The following is a 16,587-nucleotide window of genomic DNA, read 5'->3' as shown; positions in this document are numbered from 1 at the left end:
TCTGTATCCGTAAATTGTTAGAAAAAATGATTCTACTTCGTTTGGACAAGTGGGTTGAAACGAACAATTTGCTGTCATATCCGCAATTTGGCTTCCGCCGGGGTAAAGAGACGAATGATTGTCTTGCGCTGCTGTCTTCTGAAATTCAAATTGCATTTGCTCATGGAGAACAAATGGCTTCTATTTATCTTGATATCAAAGGGGCATTTGATTCAGTTTCCATGGAAATTCTCTCAGAGAAGCTTCATAATCGTGGAATTTCACCATTTCTGAATAATTTCCTGTACAATTTACTGTCAGAAAAGCACACGATTTTCTCTCATGGCAACTTGAAGTCTTCTTGTTACAGTTTATGGGCCTCCTGCCTGCGCTTCTTCTTGTATAGTTTTAACGTCAATGATATGGATGATTGTCTAACTAGAGATTGCACGTTGAGACAACTTGCAGACGATGGAGTTATTTCCATCACGGGTGTTAATCCTGTTGTTGGGTACCTGACCCACAATCGATAGCCCAATGAAATTGCCGGCACCCAACATCGAGGAGAAACCTTTCTCTTATCAAACTATAGCCGTCGGCGAAAAATAAAAGTATTCCAGATCCATTGCCGCCGGCCAACAATACACAATTTGTTTCTCAGCACTAATATTCAAAGACTCTTCCATATTACATTCAAAACTCTAAGATTGTCATGGCACAACTCCGTATATTCTTCCACAAACTACATGTATTTACAATGAACTAATAGTTCACAATAATACAACATTTTACTCGTAAATAACAAACATGAATTTCCACGCACTATTCCGTACACATACAACTCAATGGACATCCCGTGGTGGACCGAACTGGACTGCCGTCGCTCCTGATATTGGTCCCATACAAAGTTTCGTCTGCCGATGTACCTTCGGCAAACGATGATTATATTCACCACTGTGATCTTCCACTTTGGTTTGGGTTTCTCCAGCATCACAGCGGTGATCGGAAACGTAATAGGAGCAAACGGTAAACCCATTGGTTTTGTTGCCGTCTGTTCTGGCACACATGAGGAGAACAAATCCACAATACCGCTACTTGCTGTGACTCATCAGCTGTTAGTTCCCGTTATTTCGTCTAGCCTTATTTTGGCATCCAGACAGACGATTGATGAAGGAATCCCCGGACCAGGGCTGTAGTAAGGGTGTTCGTGCTACTCCCAAACACCCGTCGTCCTGCAAAAGTCCTTGCAAGATACCCTGAACAATCTGTGTACGTGGGCTCTCAAGCTGGGTATCGAATTCTTTACGGAGAAAACCGAAATGGTCGTATTTTCTAAGAAGCACGAACCCGCCCAATTCCAGCTTCACCTATCCAGCAAAACGATCAGGCACTTTATGTTTTTCAAATACCTGGGTGTATATTTTGATTCTAAATGTACCTGGGAGAGACACATTGCGTATCTGAAACAGAAATGCCAGCAAAGAATCATTTTTTTCCAAACAATAACCGGAACATGGTGGGGAGCCCATCGAGGAGATCTCATTCAGTCATTCAGTACATAACAACGATATTATCAGTGTTAGAATATGGCAGTTTTTGCTTCCGATCAGCTGCCAGGATTCATATTCTCAAGCTGGAGAGGATACAATATCGTTGCTTGCGTATAGCTAAGGGGTGTTTGCATTCGACACATACGATGAGTCTCGAAGTCTTGGCAGGAGTAGCCCCGCTTACTCTTCGGTTCACAGAATTATCCTACAGGTTTCTCATCCGTTGCAAGATCATGAATCCATTGGTGATTGATAACTTCGAAAATCTACTCCTACTCACTTCTTAGTCAAGCTTTATGTCTTTATACCATGAGTACCTTACCCACGACGTGCACCCTTAACCAGGCATCTCCCACCAAGTTTGCTTCCCATACTTTTGCATTTCCTTTGTCATTTTTGATCTGTCCATGTCCAAAAAATCCATGGAATCCCAAATCATCTCCAAACGCTCCAATGTTATTCAGTCGATATTTTCGGAAAAAATTGGGAAAGTTAGGTCATATAAAATGTTCTTTGCTGACGGTTCATTCATAAACGCGTCCGCTGGCTTCGGCATCTTCAATGAAAATTCCAGTGACTTTTTCAAACTCAAAGATCCTTGTTCCGTGTATGTCGCTGGAATTGGTACGATACACTATGCTCTATGGATCATTGAAACACTGCCCATCGACCATTATTTTATTTTTTCAGACAGTATCAGCTCAAAAGAGGCAATCCGCTCAATGCAAGTTGATAAACGCTCATCTTATTTTCTAATAAGAATAAGACAACTATTGAGTGTTTTTGTCGAAAAATTATTCAAGATGAGCTCCCTCCCAATTATCTATCCCGGGAAATAAGAGAGCGGACTCGCTAGCTAAGGTGGAAGATGAATTCGGTCATTGGTTACACACGATTATCACTATCCGGGATATCTTAGGTAGCCGTGATCCTGAACTTTTGCTCCATCTATACCTGTTCCTTAGAAACGCCGATGTCAACGTTTAATGATGCTTCTTTCGTTGTATCCATGTTTCATATCCCTCCTACCCGATCTATAAACTTTTACTTAGGGCATCCGCACCAATGCGTTACTATTCAAGGCTTCTAGTCTCGAGTTTTAGCCGTTGCCAATTTATTAACTCGTCGATTGGCGCACCCGTCGTTGCTATGGCGGTTGCTATAGTATCACTTCTTTTTCGCACCGCACTAAATACGATTGCTATTACTAGAAGAAATGACAAGTGTCAGTTTTCGTCGCGTTAATTTTTTGGTAGATAAATGTAATATATACACTTCCGAAATAATACTTCAGAGCAAAATCACAAAAAACAACACAAGACGAATGAACCCCACAACAGATATTTGACATTTGTTGAAAATGTCAACTCTATACGAGCTGATGATTGTGCCGACTAGTGACCATTCTATCCTGGATTCCTCGAGTCGAGAAAGACGCACCACGCTAGATATGGGGTACAGATCTGGGGGGGCGTTGCTGATTAATCGTGGGACATATGATGAAGTTGCTAATTGTGGATAATGGAAATCCAACGTGCCCCACGTTTTTATTTTAGTCTTACCAATGCCCTAGACTAATGTAGGAGAGGTGTGATAACTGCTAACTAAAAACTTGCCTAATTATTTTCTAGCTTTTAGTATATTATTATGTTTAATCACACGTTTAACTTTTTTTTTACTTATTTTATTTTCTAGTTTTTAGTACATCTGTTTCATTAGAATATTTCTCTATAATAAAACCATTGTACTCTATTCTATCAGTCAAATAATTTCATTTGATACCGATGTTGAGTGGATTGCAGAAAATACATAGTGTGTTCTCCAAGTCAAATTCGTTCGTTTGATACACCTATCTCAATCACCCTTTTTTTTGAGATGATATGGAATCAGCTATTTTGTAGCAGCGGCCAAATTGGATTTTTCAAGATAAGCAGTTTTAAAATGACAGCAGAGATAAAGGTGTTTTATAAATTCGGTCAGTTCCTATTGGTCAAATTTCTATTTATTTGGGACAACCCTACATACATACAGACATACATACAAACAGTTCAAGCTAAATAAAACCGGTTAATAAAGTAATTTGCTATTTTGTGATTGCGGCCATCTTGGGTTTGGATTTTTTATGATCTGCTGTGATCTACTATTCAAACCCTTTCATTTGATACCCATATTAATTGGGATTTGAGAAAATATGTAGCCCGCCATTTGGTAGTGACAGCCATCTTGGATTTGCATTTTCATAAATAACTGTCAAGTCAAGCCCTTTCATTTGATACCCTTATTAATGGGTTTTTTCATAAATAACCGTAATCTACTAGTCAATCCCTTTCATTTGATACCCATAATAATAGGGTTTTGAGAAAATATGCTGTTCACCATTTTGTAGTTGAAGCCATCTTGGATTTGCATTTTTCGTAAATTAGTGTGTTCTACTAGTCAAGCCCTCTTATTTGATACCCATAATAATAGAGTTTGAGAAAATATTTAGTCCACCATTTTGTAGTGGCAGCCATCTTGTATTTGCATTTTTCATGAATAACTGTGTTCTACTGGTGAAGCCCTTTCATTTCATACCCATATTAACGGGGTTTTGACATAATATGTAGTCCACCATTTTGTAGTGGCAGCCATCTTGGATTTGCATTTTTTCATAAATAACCGTATTCTACGAGTCAAGCCCTTTCATTTGATACCCATATTAATGAGGTTTTGAGAAATATATATAGCCCGCCATTTTGTAGTGGCAGCCATCTTGGATTTGTATTTTTCATAAAAAACAGCCATCTTGGATTTGCATTTTCCATAAATAACTGTGTTCTACTAGTCAAGCACTTTCATTTGATATTGATGGGGTTTTGGAAAACCCATATCGATAAGGTTTTGAGAAAATATGTGATCCGCCATTTTGTAGCGGCCGCCATCTTTAATTTTCAAGATCATAAAATACGCAGTTTTATTATGAGTACAGAGATAAAGGTGTGTTCCAAATTTCAGATCAATTACAAACATACAAACAGATTACAGGGCAAGCTAAATAAAACCGTTTAAAAAAAGAATAATACGGAGTATTTTCATGGAAGACGTTACATTAGTGAAACGCGCATGGTACAGTGAAATTTTTGTTGCGAATTATTCTAAATTGTTCTCAAAGCAGCTCCAAACTATGGTCAACTCAAATCCGACGTAATTCTTTTGAGTTGCCATTTGTCGCAACATTATGATCGAGATTATCAGCGACCAAGCAATTTTTGCTTGTGTTTTGCGACATATAATTCATTGTACTGAATTCGTTTATTTCTTCTTAAATTGAAACGAATTGCATTTTTCCCAAACAACAATTCCTATTAGGGTAACACGGGGTGAGTTGGACATACGGGGTGATTTGGACCAGCCCTTTATCTCAAAAAGGCTCAACTTGGATTTTTTTATAATGCCATCTCCTTCGATTGTTGAACCGTATGTAAATAACGTAAAAAAACTTTGGTAAAATTCGACAAGTGGAAGGAAACGGTAGCATGAGCACAACAAGCACTTTGATTGTCAAAAAATGTGAGTTTTCTGATCGTGGTTTTAAGGTTTTTCCCGCTGATTAAACAAACTTTTCGTGTATTGTGCAGTAAAGTTCTGTTCGTCTACAGAAGAGGAACAATTTGATGCAGCGAAACTGTCAGTTTGATAACGATAAATGGAACTAATTGCATTTTAATTTTTGCATGTTGTGTGGGGTGACATGGACACGTTTCTGTGGAGTGAATTGGTCCTACAGGTTTGAGGCTTTTCTTTGGTCTAATTGATTCCAGATACCGCTGAATTACAAAAAAGGATGTGCAGACAACGTTGGAAGAAGGGAGAGCTTGAAACAGCAACGCAGGCCATCAAGAACGGATTTTCTTTGACCAAGCATCGAAAGTGTTTGAAAATGCTCGAAAAACAGTGAAAAAATTCATGCAGAATTCTATAATTAATTTACTTTCCCTTTCACAAGCTTTATATAATGATTAAACATTATTGATTGAGAGAAAATAAGTGTACCTCAGTATACAATGTGACATTTTTTATTTAGACTGTATTGGTTTGGAAATATTAGGCGATTTGCTTAGGTGGTCCAAATTCCCCCCTTTTCCCCTACTGTTGGCGATGGTTCTCTTGACTCAATTTCAACATCAATTTGTGTCTGATGACCCTATTTCCTCGCCCTGCAATGTTTGTTAGCTGATCAGAGAACATTATGCAAGAGACCTAAGTTTTCAAGTATTCCCATCTTCGGTTCTGTCCTGATGTCTTCGTCAAAAAGTTGAGTCACTTCGCCAAGCCCCGGTCCTTAGTCAATGCTGGAACCGCAACATCTGGTCTGGAAAGGGTGCTGATGATGATGTGCACTAATAGTTCATGTACTTCTTATCGCTGATTCTCCGCTACTGCGCTGATATGTATTTACGTTCATACCCATGCAGCAAAACTTTTCACTATCATCGAATTTCTGCATGATTTGAATGTACGATAAAGTTTCTGCATTACACTCGTCAGTGCTCGATGTAGTGCTTCCGCTTCCATCAGAACTGTACGAACCCATTTGGTGCGCTTACATGGGGCGATATTTTCCTCGCTTTGAACGACGCTTGAGGCTTGAGTTTTGAACGTGTACAAACAAAGGTTGGTGAACAACTCAAGCAGAAAGCTTTACTGAAGTTTTCGAAAAGTTATTGTATTGAAATAAGTCTTACATCCTCTTCAGCTTGCCATGTCAAATTATAAACTATAAACCAAAATGAGTGAGAAAGAACTCCAAATAACTTTCCATGCTTTTCCTGTCGTGATAATGAAGGAAATATTCTGGTTTGACATGTGTGGAAAATAATCATCATCGAACTGTAATGAAAGCTCACAGCAGCTCACAAATATTGGAATAATGATTCGCAGAATATATAACGCAAACACATTCACATTGATTTGGAATTTTGACGATATTTGTGGCATTTTGGAGTTCGTCTTGAGGGCGTTTGGTTTGTGGAGGCTTAGAGTTTGTTCGGCTCAAAAAGTGTTTAGATCACTTTTTTTTTTAATTTGTTTTTCGAATATATCAATGCAAAACCCATTCATTAGATTATGATAGGAGCAAGATGCTGCTACAGTAATGTAAGTTGAAGTGGCGAGCGCGTGTAAGTTAAAATTTCATATATACAAAGAGATACGATCTTTTGGAAACTTATCTTATTATTCAATGTCGGGTATTTGGCCACCATAATTTAAATTGTAACTCGATAAATGTAGGATTAGTATATATATATATAAATGTTATCGATGTGGCAAAAAAAACACTGCAGAATACAGAAATGGGTGTGTTATTTTATTTATTCATGATTGGCGGAGTGAACATATAACATTACCATGAGAGAGAAAATTGAAAATTAAACGACGTGAAAGATGTCAGAAACTATTTGAAATACTGGCTCGCATGAAACATCCGCGGATTTTTGTTCAATTTTGTGTTTTTTCTTCAAATCAATTTCAAATATGTTTATATTCGCCATTATTATCTATTGACTATCGTCATTTTCGGGTAATTTCATAATGCCATCCGTGTAGAACTTCTGTAGTATATCGGTGAAAAACTTTTTCTAGTGATTTTCGACAGCATTTTTGTCGGTCATAGCTTTTCCATCAAGCTGCTGAGATCGAAACAAATGACAATCAGGTAGTGCAAGGTCCGGGCTATACGGCGGATGCATCAATGCTAAGGAATTTAAGGAATTTCCAGTGATACCACATGATCACGAGAACCGTGACATAGTGCCCCTGCGTAGGATTGGATTGAAGTGCAGTTATTCCATTTGGGTAGAACTGTTACAATGAACCCTGAGATGCATTGATTTTATGAGCCTTTGCTCTCGTTACTAGCAAACCGGATCACATATCCGACAGTATTGGTTAATCTTCTCCAATCGATGATCCATAACCTATTTTGTACATTGCTCCTCGTCGGTTTAGTTCGCCTTATCATGTTGTAGCGTCAGGCGGATGGAATCCAATTCCACTCTCTGCTATTTATCTTTTTAGGAATCTCTCATATTCGGAAGCGTATACGTATTGGCGATATTAACGTTGAACCGATCTTATCCATCCCATCACCGTTTTGGAATCTATACGAGTGAGTGTGTAGTGCGTATTCCTTCCACCAATCGAGAACCACAGCTTGAAGTTCCAATCGTTGCATAGAAGTCAGTTTGAGCGGAGCCACTTTTGACTTTGTGGCCACCAGAGAGCAATGTGCTAGATCAGCCTCTTTCGCTCGTAGAAACGCAACAAACGCAACAAATGCCTTTAAATTAGCATCCACGAACACGCGGCATTCTCACTTTCTCCAATGCAGTGAAAAAATCCACCCACTGTTTACAACGTTGTTTCATTTTTCCAAGTATTTTTTCATCCCAGTTTGGATTACTCCACCACACATCTTGGATGAGGATTTTCCGTTAATTTTAAAATGGTACAAGAATCCTATAGGATCGTAGTGACTCTTAACTGTTTTCAATGATGCCCGCTTAGTGGCCATTCTAGCATGGCTACGAATTTGTGAACACATCTTCACCAGGTTTCCATAGCACCCTAAGAACGTTTGCCGATCTACCAGGGTCTTCATTTGTCAACTCATTTACTTCGGTTGACTCTAGCGCTTGCATTAAAAAAATAGACAATTTTCGGATGGCGAAAGAAAACCAAAAAAAAAATAATTTAATGGGACAAATTTCTCATCAAACATGATTTTATTGACCATGTTACAAAAATCTTTCGATGACATGTTGGGCGGCCTTCCGGTATTTTGACCGGAACTTTCACCATTTCTGTCAAAAACAATCCGCTCAATGGAAGTTGATAAACGCTCATCTTGTTTCCTCACAAGAAAAAGACAACTATTCAGTGTTTTGGTCGAAAAATTATTCAAGATTACCTTAGCATGGGTTCCCTTCCATCGCTCGATTCCTAGGAAAGAGAAAGCGGACTCGCTAGCTAATGTGGGCGCATCTGAAGGCACACTTTTCGGAAGGCAAATTGCTTATAATGATTTTTTCCACATTCCTCGTCAGCACACACTCGTTAGTTGGCAGCGCATTTGGAGTGAAGATGAGTTTGGTCGTTGGTTACACACTATTATCCCTAAGGTCTCGACGAGTGCATGGTTCAAGGGATTGAATGTAGGTCGTGATTTCATTCGCGTGATATATCGGTTTATGTCCAATCACTACAACATAAACGCGCATCTCTATCGCATTGGGCTTGCAGCAAGCAATCTATGTGATTGTGGCGATGACTACCACGACATCGAGCATATTGTCTGGTCGTGTATCCGGTTCCATGCTGCCCGCTCTCAGCTTTCCAGAACATTGAACGCACAAGACAAACAATCGGATATCCCCGTTCGGGAAATCTTAGGTAGCCGTGATCCTGATCTTCTGCCTCATCTATAACTGTTCCGCAGAAACGCCGATGTCAACGTTTAATGATGTTTCCTCCGTTGTATCCCTGTATCATATCCTCCTATCCGATCGATAAACTTTTACTTAGTCGCGGCAATACATACACATACTCTTTACAGATACACGGGCCGAAAGTTGTGCAGCTCACTGATCATTCACCCCGCGTTGAGGATTGTACCGCTCATGAAAACTCTACAGGAGCTAATGGTTGAGCCGACTAGTGACCATTCTATCCTGGATTCCTCGAGTCGAGAGAGACGCACCACGTTACATATGGGGTACAGACAAGGGGAGCGTTGCTGATTAATGGTCAACTACATCCCAATAGGAAGTATCCTGTGTCGGGCACATGTACAGTGCATTGGGGACTACAACATACCGATTATGATAATAAACTGTAATACTAACCTCGAGCCAACCGCGAATAATCGGTTACAAATTACTAACATAGCTTATTTATTTATTCATTTTCGTCAAACAAATGTAGACTACACACTTATACACTAATGTTACAATGTTTTCTTATGTTAAATATATTGTCAAAATATTTTATTCCCGCCCTTTCAGGCTAACGCTTACGAGCCTTGACAAAAATATACCTATATTTCGGAGAAAAACATACTTGTTGGCATGTTTTTCAATTCGTTCTTAGCTGCATTTATTAGATCCTCCTCATTTTTCATAATGAAATTGTTGGAGTAGACCGTTCAGGTTTACACAGAAATTCTCGATGGGACGCAGCTGGCGGACGTTCGGAAAGCTGGTGGACTTCGGAACAACATCTAACTTCAAGCGGTCCATCTCCTTCAATGACTTCTTCCCGTAATGGGTGGTAGTTCGGTCATTCCGGCTCCGAATATTATACTAACATTCCTTCCCTTCCTCTGGTGACTGTAAGGACGTGGCCAGAGTCGGTATTGATTATTTAAAGCTCGAATCATCGAAACATGCACAACGAGAATGATTTGCTACGCCCAAGCGTCATTCAGTGAGTTCTTTATGCCATTTCTCTGCTGCAGGTCAATCACGGAGAGAAACCACAAAGTGTACAGTCTACCCAAGCTCAAGAAATTCTCTAACCGAACTGTTGATATCGTTCGTCAGTCAGCACACACCTTCTTTAATCATGGTCTTGGCCAACCGGTTCCACCAATTCTTCATCTGATCCAGTGGCGTAGCATGACCGGGTGACAACCGAGATGGTTTACTAGTGTGTCAATAATCCAATAATACTAGTTTTCGTTTTCGATAAACATCATATTTATCGAAACAAACAACGTATTTGATATAATATTAGATAGGACGAACAAAAAATCACAGAATCTTCACGCGTTGGTCACTGGGACTGACAGTTATATAGTACGAAAATAAATGAAATATGGTTTATTTGTGGATGTCGAAATGTGACTCAAATAACTCTTATCAAATAAATATCTTTGGAGGTTGAGACTGACACTCAAATTGTACAAGTGCTTTCCGTTAAGTGTACTTTGATTCTATTGTTGCAGGCTCAACGTGTTAAACGCGTCTGTCCATCGATGACCGCAAATTTTTAAATTAATTTCAACTCTGATGAGCCTCTCCACAAGATGTCACAGAAACGTACACGGTTAAAAACAGCTTCAAATTCATTGTAAAATTTGAATGCGATTCTTAGAAGTCCCACTTCATGATGAACTTCATCGAATGCAGTCTAATAGCCTTCAAATGTCTACGGAGTCTTGGTATCTCTAGCAAAAGCTGGCTTCCCGAAACTTCGTAGTTGACGGTTTGTCGAATCGATTTAATATATAATTTTTCAATCCTTGGATTTTAATCGATTTTAATTTTTTTTTATAGTTTGATTTTAATAAAACCTTTTGAATGGAAATTTCGACAAGAATGTTCCTTTCAACTTTCAGAAAATTTACCAGTGCATTTAGTTTGATGACAATGTTACTCAGAGATGGTCCTCGAGTTTGCAAATAATATGCTCTAGATTTACTTCATGTAGTACAACGCTTCAGAAGTACAGATAGCACAAAAGTATTAAATCATAAACTGCTGGTAGGAGGAATGATGCACTTCATTCAGTATTTGAGTCGTAAAAAACTCCAGTAGCTGCGATCACCACATAAATTGGTTTCACAGCATTATAATGAGTACTCTATCGAGTTTGCGACAATTATTTAAACATCAAACCTGTGTGGCTCAGAAACATTTCTAAGCGATCAGTTGAAACTCCGAAAACGGGTAAACAGATTGCACAGTACCTTCCAGTCGTGAAGAATGTCATTCAAATCTGCAGCTTTTCCCACCCAAAACGAAAAAAAACTAGGAGTGAATTATATCTGTGATATAACCGCAAGGTTAACGTAGGCTTATTGATCATTTGTTTGATGTTAATCATTTGTTTGTTGTTGCATCTAAATCTATTCTCAATGAATGAATGAATGTATATTTTGTTTTCCATTGGAATTGTCTTGCGGTCTGTTCAAATATACACGAACTAATATTCCTTCGCTTGTGGTCTCTTTTTGACGTTCGACACTCAAATCAACGAGACAAGCTTATTCAATCCGCCATACATCCGGAACACCTAGTTAACTGCCCAAATGTGTGCGAAATCATATTTTACCCCTTGGATTCATTCACAAGCAAACGATTTTGCATGTCCGTTCATTAAGGCAGCAAAAAAAGAAACGTACAGAGGTTGACCAGCTTACGTATCATGCATCATGGATCAACCGCAGACCAATCGAGACTGATATGAAATTTCAAGAAGCTATCGCTTTTTATTATTATTTAAATAGTTTGCTTTCGATATAGTTTTGAGCGATTGAAACATGGTTTATTACTAATAACATGTCTCTTAGATCTTTTATCTTTCGAATAATGTTATATTCATACCACTTCGTTCATTCGATAAAGAGATATTAATGCTCAAAACCTTGTACTTCGAAAGTAACCCCTTCGTTTCCGAGACTTTGAATTTAAACCTCAGAACACAAATTAAGGATGACGGTATATGACGGTGGTATGACGAAATAATGAAAATAAAAAACCAAGAAAGTTTCTATAGCATAAACTTTTCCATAGTGACTTGTTTTGTTAGATAATATCATAAGTGAAAACCGGCTACCTTCATTCGAACTCATGTTTTTTCTCAATATAATATACTTGTCATGGTCATGTTAGTGTCACCCCTTCAAGGGTGACACCGGGAGCGGGCCGCTCCTCCGCACCCCCCCCCCCTATACTACGACACTGATAAGACCCATTCCGCTGGCGACTGCTCCCTTCATATTCAGCTTCGTACTGGACCATCATAGGCTTTGGAGAAGGGTAAAATCCGTTTGTTGAGGCACTTCGTTTTGTATACTTACGAATTCGTGGGCTTATCCGTTACAAAAACGTTTCAGTCTGTTTCGATACTCAAAGCAGCGAACATCACTTGTTCTGCTTGTTTTGTGTCATCAAAGTTTTATTTGGTTAAGTTCAGTCTGTGGAATCGTTTCTTAGCATTCCCACTCGCTGTTGTCTCTGACATTGAAATTAATGCATCGAACTGACACATTGAAATTAATGCATCGAACTGACTCCATGCATCGAACTGACGCGCTACACAATTATGTGTGGATTTATTAAGCTAGTTTACCGTCGGCTCACCCAGAAAACGAATGTCGTTTCGGATTTAAGGAAGCAATGGAAGTCGCTTCAAGGCACCAGTGTATGGCTCTGTACGTATGTTATGTTGGGCGCTTGTTTGATGCTGGTTGGTTTAGGTTGTACGAACGATGTCTAGAGGGAATACCAAATCACAAGTAGCGTGATACTTGATACTTGGAAGTATTGCCATTGCTGCCTAGTTTCAATGTGGAATAATGATGCTGGTGTAACAATTGTATAATCGCCTGTAGTCGAGTGTGTGTCAAATGCGAAAGAGGCCTTCGGAACAGCGTTCGCGATAAATACTCTGCACAACTCCTAGACATAAAGAAACAAATTACAACATATGATCAGCTTTTATATTGTGCTTGCAAGAGCAAGAATGAATTATCAATCAAAAGTCTTTAACTGCTTCTACAAAAAAAGGGCGATCAGGGCGACCAAAACATTCCACTGAGAAGTTATTTCTAGAATCTCGAAGCATTCTAAAATAATATTCGAAGTTATAAACAAGCGAATTGAATAAAATAATTGCGTAGTCCTACGTCAACAATGCAGCCCCTTATAATTTTTCGCTTCCACATGATTCGGCCAGATCACGAGTCGCCATCATGCACCAAATATCAAATTTTATATAATGTGATTCATAGCACACCCGCGCATACACTCTCTTATGTTCGTTCTTAATAGATGTGGCTTCTCGTCTAGCGTGGCTCTTCTTCCGTTGGCGGTCTCACTTATAACACCGCCAATCGTCCTTCTCTCTATGCTCTATTATTCTCCCGTTCAATTCCTACCAATATTTCCTTTCTGCACTATTTCTACCCAAAAGTACTTCTATTTTTCCCCACACTATTTCTGTTGCGGGCGCACTTCATTTTTCCTTTTCTTTTCTTTGTCTCCATCTTGGTTCCTTCTCAATTTTCTTGTTTCACGTCGCTTGTTCACACCACCTTATTTTTTATACATTCCCCTCTGCGTGTGCGACAATTTTTGCTTCTGCGCACATTATTCCTCAGCGACTTGTGTCACCCAACATTTCCTTTCTTCGGTCGTGCACCGGAAGCTCTCAAGCCCAAATATCCACACACACAGACCAAATGCATCTAAATTAGTTAGTGCCGCCTACTGTTTGCCAATAATTCGCCTGCAATGAAGGCTAAGCCGGATCCTGCACTCGTTTGGATTCGGACGAAGAATTTCAACCCGTTCATGGCTACTGGTCAAGTTCACGTTCCAGTTGGAACCCAGTCTAATTTTCAGCCATAATTTTAGCTTTATTATAATTTTTTGGCATAGTTATTACTAACGATGTTGATGGTATCCACGTAGCGCCAGTAAACATGTACAATCTAGCAAAAATATTAGGTATACCGGTAAGTTTCTTCGGTTTTACAACAGATGGCGTAAATTTTTTTTCCTTTATTGATTTAATTAGGCTCAAGTGGATAAAGAGCCACCATCAAGCAATACATTTTAAAACTATTTGAATATATTATAACTACATAATTATTAACTTAAGTTTAATTAGCTAAAACTACAGTGTAATATATAAAAAAATATAATTTATTTCTTCGTTGCCTCGTCGGTATTATCCTTGTCTTGAACAGTGCCTGTGGTGGGTCGTAACAACTACATCGCCAGTTGATGTAGCAACGGTATCCTTTGGTAGTGAGTGCCTCCTTGTTATGTTAATAGCTCCTGTAATGATCTTATCTCAACGAGTACTAAGTTCTGCTTGTGTAATAGGAAAGGAAGGGAGGTTGGACAGTGGGAGTAGGAGATGTGACCTAAATAATAACATTAGCGCTTCTTAGGAAGACATATATGGGGAACATAAAATTAGGGTCGCGAGTAGCTAAGATATTGCGAACTGTCATGCGTGAGTGTACTCCTTGAGCCTCTAAATTGGCAACCAGTTTTATTCTTTCATTGAAAAATTCATTACATGACCAAACAACGTGCTCGATGTCATGATGTCCTTGACCACAATTGCATAAATTGTTAGTAGCAAGACCTATGCGGAAGAGATGCGCATTTAGCGCGGAATGATTGGACATCAATCTGGACATAGTTCTAATAAAATTTCTGTCAAGATCTAACCCTTTAAACCAGGCCTTCGTTGAAACTTTGGGGATAATAGAGTATAGCCATCTCCCAAGGTCATCTCTGTTCCATTGGTTTTGCCAACTGGTGAGTGACTGCTGTCGGAAAATGGAGAAGAATTCCCGATACGCTATTTGTCTTTCGAAAACTGTGCCCTGCATACTACCCATCTTTGCGAGTGTATCCGCTTTCTCATTACCAGGAATAGAGCAATGGGAAGGAATCCAAATGAAAGTGATTCGAATACTTTTATCAACAAGAGAATTCAATGCATTCCTAATTTCGATAAGAAAATATGATGCTCTCGTCTGTTGTTTCAAGGATTGAATGGCTTGTATACTGCTAAGACTATCCGAGAAAATAAAATAGTGATCAGGTGGTAAGTACTCAATGGTCTTAATTGCATGATATATTGCAGCCAGTTCGGCAACATACACTGAACAAGGGTCTTCAAGTTTATGAAAGCTAGTGAAATGTTTATTAAAGATACCAAAACCAGTGGATCCGTTGATTCTTGAGCCATCAGTGAAAAACATTCTTGAAGAATTGATATGGTTATATTTTGAAGCGAAAATATTAGGGATTAACGATGATCGAAGATGATCTGAAATGTCTCGAGTTTCGTCCTTCATAGAAAGATCGAAATCAACGGAAGATCTGCAAAAGTTCGGAAAGCTAACATTATTGACTGCTGAAGGTTTTATTTCCTGAGAAATGTAATGAAAGTACAGATCCATGGATCTCGACCGTTGGGTCAACTCGAGAAGCTTCTTACAATTCTCAATTACTAATGGGTTCATGATTTCGCTTCGGATTAAGAAGCGATAGGGCACCCTAAGGCTAAACGCAAGCAACGATACTGTATCCTCTCCAGTTTAATGATGTGGGTTTTAGCAGCCGAACAGAAACAAAACGAACCATATTCCATGACTGACAGAATTGTAGTTTTGTACAGCCGAATTAGGTCTTCTGGATGAGCACCCCACCATGTTCCAGTAACTGTCTGGAGAAAATTTGTTCTCTGTTGACATTTTTTATTCAGATACGCAATATGTTTTCCCCATGTACATTTAGCATCAAACCAAACTCCAAGATATTTGAAGCTTGTGGATTGAACGATGGTTTTGTTGAACAATTGAAGCAGAAGTTCGGGAGGTTGGTGCTTCCTAGAAAATACAACCATTTCTGTTTTCTCAGTTGAGAATTCAATACCTAGATTCACAGCCCATGTAGATAAATTATTTAAGGAAATTTGCAGCGGTCTTTGCAAATCAATAGTTCTAGTACCTGATATGGATACAACACTATCATCTGCCAGTTGCCTCAAAGTACATCCATCTGCAAGATGATCATCTATATCATTAATATAGAAATTATACAGAAGAGGACTTAAGCAAGAACCTTGAGGGAGACCTATGTAGCCAGTCCTAGAAACGGCACAATTTCCATGAGAAAAGTGCATGTGCTTTTCGGATAACAGATTAAACAAAAAGTTGTTTAAAATTGGTGAAAATCCATGGTTGTGAAGTTTATCGGATAAAATTCTTATTGATACTGAGTCAAACGCCCCTTTAATGTCTAAGAAAACAGAAGCCATCTGTTTTTTATTACCAAAGGTCGTCTAAATTTCGGAAGCAAGTAACGCAAGACAATCATTTGTCCCTTTGCCCTTGCGGAAACCGAACTGCGTATCTGATAAAAAGTTATTCTCTTCAACCCATTCGTCTAAACGTCGGAGTATCATTTTTTCCAATAACTTACGGATGCAAGATAGCATGGCTATTGGTCTGTATGAGTTATGGTGGGAAGCTGGCTTAGTCGGTTTTTGA

The sequence above is a fragment of the Toxorhynchites rutilus genome, chromosome 2, assembly GCF_029784135.1.
Source record: "Toxorhynchites rutilus septentrionalis strain SRP chromosome 2, ASM2978413v1, whole genome shotgun sequence".
Lineage (NCBI taxonomy): Eukaryota > Metazoa > Arthropoda > Insecta > Diptera > Culicidae > Toxorhynchites > Toxorhynchites rutilus.
Note: the sequence above shows the minus strand (reverse complement) of the source record.